At 45.3% G+C, this 5057-nt stretch overlaps 1 pseudogene; it reads left to right on the top strand.

Annotated features, from left to right (window-relative positions):
- Positions 1-901: 901 nt before the first annotated feature.
- Positions 902-1354, top strand: LOC131481634 (large ribosomal subunit protein eL42-like; annotated as a pseudogene).
- Positions 1355-5057: the final 3703 nt, after the last annotated feature.

Raw genomic sequence — 5057 nt, 5'->3', positions numbered from 1 at the left:
AACTCATCCTCGTAAATTAGAGCTAGAAGTTAGTAAGCCAATCCGATTTATAACCTTTGTTTGATGTTATATTTATGTAAAACTTCTAGCAGGAATCACTTTGCTAGAAGATATAGCTTTCAAGTGATATAGTGGGTTAAGTGGATAATAGAAAACTTTTTTAAAATATCATTATTTCTTAGTGAAGTTTCATCCTGGCAATGAATTTGTGAAATGTTATGAATATTTGATGCTTAATGGCTTATGACCTTTCACAGATGCCAAAGAGTTGGCCTGGGGGTCCAAGGGCTGGGCCTGGCCACGTGAGTGTTGGGAGCACTGGCTGGGGAGAAGTACCTTCCCACACCACACTAATGACCTTTCCCAGGCAGCTCTCCGAATGACGGCTAAGGGCTGCCGCTGTCACTGGGAGCTTTGCTCTGAACTGGCTTTTCTCAACTGTTCTCTGCTTGAGCAGCACAATTAAAGTTCAATGATGCCGCAGAACAGAGACGCAGAAGTGACCCCTGTTTAAAGTTCAATTGGTTTGGGCCCAGTGAGGTAGCCTAGCAGCTGAAGTCCTCACCTTGCACACGCTGGGATCCCATATGGGAGCTGGTTCATGTCCCTGCAGCCCTGCTTCCCATCTAGCTCCCTGTTTGTGGCCTGGGAAAGCAGTTCAGGATAGTCCAAGGCCTTGGGCCCCTGCACCCATGTGGGAGATCCAGAGGAAAACTCCTGGCTCCTGACTTTGGGTTGGCCCAGTTTTGGCCATTGCAGTTGCTTGGGAAGCGAACCATTGGACAGAAGATCTTTCTCCCTGTCTCTCCTCTTCTCTGTATATCTGACTTTCCAATAAAAAGAAATAAATCTTTAAAAAAGAAAAAAAATCAGCTTTTCCTGCCGGTAGTGTTCCGCAAACATGGTGAACATTCTTAAAATGTGCCAGACCTTCTGCAAGACGTGTGGCAGGCACCAACCCCACAAAGTAACACAGTGTAAGAAGGGCAAAGACTCCCTCTATACCCAGGGGAAACGGCGTTATGATAGGAAGCAGAGTGGCCATGGTGGCCAAACTAAGCTATGTTGGGCAGACTAAGCCTATTTTCTGGAAGAAGGCTAAAACTACAAAGAAGATTGTGCTGCGGCTTGAGTGTGCAGAGCCCAACTGTGGATCCAAGAGAACGCTGGCTGCTAAAAGATGGGACGTTTTTACCTGGGAGGAGATAAAAAGAGAAAGGGCCAAGTGATCCAGTTCCAATCTTCATTCTCAGCTTTGTTATGAATTGAATAAAATCTCAGGCTTATTGTTCATTCAATTTGTGTTTTGGGGGAGGAAATAAAGTGGAGCCATCAGTAAAATTCTTCTTGGAAATTAATTAAAAAGAAAGAAAGAAAGAAAATAAAATTAAAAAATAAAAAATTCGATTGGTTCTTGAGCTATTTTGTGCGAGGGTACTACATCTCTGCCAGCAGGTGGCAGTAAGGGACTGTGAGCGGTGTAAGGGTCCTTGGTAATGTTCTGTGAAGTTGAGCTTGGCTTCATTTGGATCTCAACTGGGCACTGTTTGGATCTCTGTTTGGAGCATGTTAACAGGTGAAGCTGTGTGAAACACACAGCGTCTTCAGTTCTTCGCCGTGCCACTGTCTCCAACTGTGCCAGCAAATTTGGAAACCTTGGAGAGGGCTCCTGCTTTGGCTCAACTTCTCCCCTGCAGCAGTGGACCACAGATTGCTACTGGTCACCTGAGGTTCAGCATAGTCAAACCCAGCAAAGGTGTGTTGGAGCTGGCCCCTGTTTGCTGGTTCACAACAGGACATTGGGAAAAGGACGTGATGTGAGCTGGCTGTCTTCAGATTAGAAGTTGGGAAACTGACCAGGATGTAAGCATTTACAATAGATATCCTTTAATGCTACAAATGGAAACCCTACTGCCACAGCCAGGTGCTTGTTAAGTATTTACCAGTATTGCAATCATCCAAGCAACTTGATTCCTCCCTCAGCTCCCTTTCCTTACCCACCTGTCCTGTCTCCAGGCCTCTCATCACCTTACTTACAAGCCCAGCCCCTGTGGTGACACTCAACTTGGCTGTGCATTCGTTCTCATCACTTCCTCCTTTGCTTTGGACCTCCAGCACACTTTATATCATGGGGTAATTAATCTATATATATCAATATTTCCATATATATAATTTATTTATTCGTATTGGAAAAGCATCTTTACAGAGAAAAAGAAATATCTTCTATCCACTGGTTCACTTCCCAAATGGTCGCAACAGCTGGAACTGAGCTGACCTGAAGCCAGGAGCTTCTTCCAGGTCTCCCACACGGGTGCAGGGTCCCAAGGTTTTGGGGCATCCTCATCTGCTTTCCCAGGCCAGAAGCAGGGAGCTGGATGGGAAGTGGAGTAGCAGGCACATGAAATAGTGCCCATGTGGGATCCTGGCACATGCAAGGTGAGGATTTAGCCACTAGGCCAACATGCCAGGCATGGTAAAATCGTTTCTATAATCTGTGTTTCTCTAGAGTCTAGTGATGGGCTGCTGCACTCTGCATTTATAAAGAGGTTTTTGAGGTTCCTATCTGAGGCATTATGGTAACCTCAATGACTACAGTAGATCTTGGCATATAGTAGTTACTCATTAAATGACTGTGGTTTGGGTTATTGTAGAAAATAGCTTCCCAATTCTTCTACCTTTGCACCATCTGACCCCACTCACCCTTTTAATGTTGTTTTTGCTTTCTCATCCACTCATCCTATCATGTTTGTTCCATTTTGAGACTGTGCTATTGGGGTGCTCCGTAGCCACCTAACAACATCTCCGTTTGGGTGTGGACGTTTCCATGGCCCTGGTTGCCTTTGCTCTAAATCTCTTTGACCATCTGAAAGACTGTCCCAGAGCTATGTTCTCTTTGCCCCTTCTATTTCCCCTCTCTCAGTAATCTGATCTCTCAACAGTGTGTTTTATAATTAGTCACTAACTTCCAGAATTCCGTTAAAAGGGGAAACTGAACTAATGCACTGTGGTTGACTAGACCGCAAGAAGGAATGCTAGAGTTCACGAAGAATGACTGAGACACTTGCCCAAGTTGCTCCCCTGTCCAGACTAAACAAGGAGTGTGAGTGATGGAGGAAGATTTTCGGATGTGGAGTGAGCGCAAGGGGAGGAGGGCCGGGTCTGGCAGGGGTGGGTTTTGCCCGTTTCAAGTGGCTGCCCACTTGGCTCTGCTCCCTGGAGGTGAGAGGGCTGTTTGTCCACGGGTCTGTATCAAAGGTACCATTAATACCCACAGTGCAGGGTCTGTTAACTTTCCTCATAAAACCATGTTTGGAGAGATATCTCTTGAGAGGGAATTTTGGTTTGAAACGGAAAGAAAGCAAGTCAGAAATGTAATGGGGAAGTAAGAGATACATCAAGGGGGAAAAGGCAACCATTTTGAAGTGGAAAACATCTTGAGAGGAGTAAAAATAGTGGCTTTCAGGTGGTGTACGAGACGTTCCGGCTCCTAACCCTTTCATTAGCTGACTTCCTGTGTCCTCTGGGACTGTTCTCTGATGGCTACTTTGCATGTTTCCAAGCAGCTGGTGTCACAGCTCAGGTCATGAATTCCAGAAAGACAGGATGTGTAGCAAAGAGGATAAGAAGCTTTGTTTGGGGGAAGCTAATATGTCACCCCCTGGTCAAGAATTTGGGGAACACAGTTATGTGTTGAAACAGTGATAGGTGCTGGAGGGACAGGGGTTCAAAGTTATGTATGTGGTGTTGATGTTTGAGAGGTTGCTTTGGGTAAATTGGTTGGTTTTCATTTGTCTGGGAAGACAGAAAAAATAAACAGAGACAACCTTTTGCAGTAGGAATAGAAGACCATGACAACGATATAGTATGACAGGGTCTCAATCGGGCTTTTCCACTGAGGCATGGAGCCGGGACACTCCCAACACGGGGCCTGGGGAAGGCCATTCTAACTCACTCCCTGTTTGTCCTGGGCAGTGAGCCCATTTGCATCTCTGCCTCATGTTCTGCTCCTCCTTTCTGTTTACTGCTGGGGCAGCCAATGGTCCTGATTTTCTACTATGACCATTTGCCACGAAGGACTCTTCATAGGTGCTTCCTCCATAGGAATTCTTCAAAGCCTGGATGGATGATTTCTCTCTCTCCCACTGCCTTTCAGATAGATAGATAAATAAATAAGTAAATAAACGTGTGTGTATATATATATATTTAAAAAGTAAATATAGCTTTCCAAAGAAGTTTCCAGATTGCTTTAGTTGAGTCAATTGCTTTCAATGGGCACCCCAGGAAATCTTCACATCTTGGGAATAACTGATCTCACTTGGGGATTCTCTGACTACTTAAGTGATGCTATTCTCTATACACACACCCACACCCACACCCACCCACCCACCCACCCACACACACACACTGCCCCGTGGGATGGTTTGTGGCTATAATGCCATGGAGATACTCTTCCCATCTTGGGAGCCAATTTTTTTCTGCTTGTGCTATTGAGTGATTTTTTCCCCTGATCTACTCCTTCCATGAATGTCTGATCTAGAAGTTGTTCTGGCTTGGTGGGAGGACAGCCCTAGCGTGGTTGTCACAGTTTCATCTCTACCTTTTGGGTTCAGGGTGTCAGATTTTGGGCTCAGATGAGTGAGTGCCAGAACTCCAATTCTTATTACTGGGTCTGCAGCCTCCCCTTCCTTCCAGGGGTATCCTCGATGTTGCTGGACCCATGTGGCTGTGGTTTTTATTATTTGGGGATCCCCCCAAAATTCCCCTCCTGTTTCTTGAGAGTGCAACAGAGTATTTTGAAGAATGCTGGCTCTATTTTATTCAGCATTTCCATGTATTCAATGGGATAATGTTGAATCTATGTACAGGCCAGTAATGAAATACATTCAGCAGATTTGTAATCCCTAAAGTCATTGGGGCACTCCTTGACACCCACTGGGACACACAACATCAGGGCCCAGGATACCTGCTCCAGCTCCAGTTATTCTAATCTCGAATGATTGTAGATATGTAATAATGAGTCCTGGAAGATTCTTCCTGGTCCAAAAGTAAGTAACAGT

This window comes from Ochotona princeps, chromosome 1, assembly GCF_030435755.1.
Source record: "Ochotona princeps isolate mOchPri1 chromosome 1, mOchPri1.hap1, whole genome shotgun sequence".
Taxonomy (NCBI): domain Eukaryota; kingdom Metazoa; phylum Chordata; class Mammalia; order Lagomorpha; family Ochotonidae; genus Ochotona; species Ochotona princeps.
The sequence above is the reverse complement of the archived record's forward strand: the minus strand, read 5'-3'. Positions and strand labels throughout refer to the sequence as shown.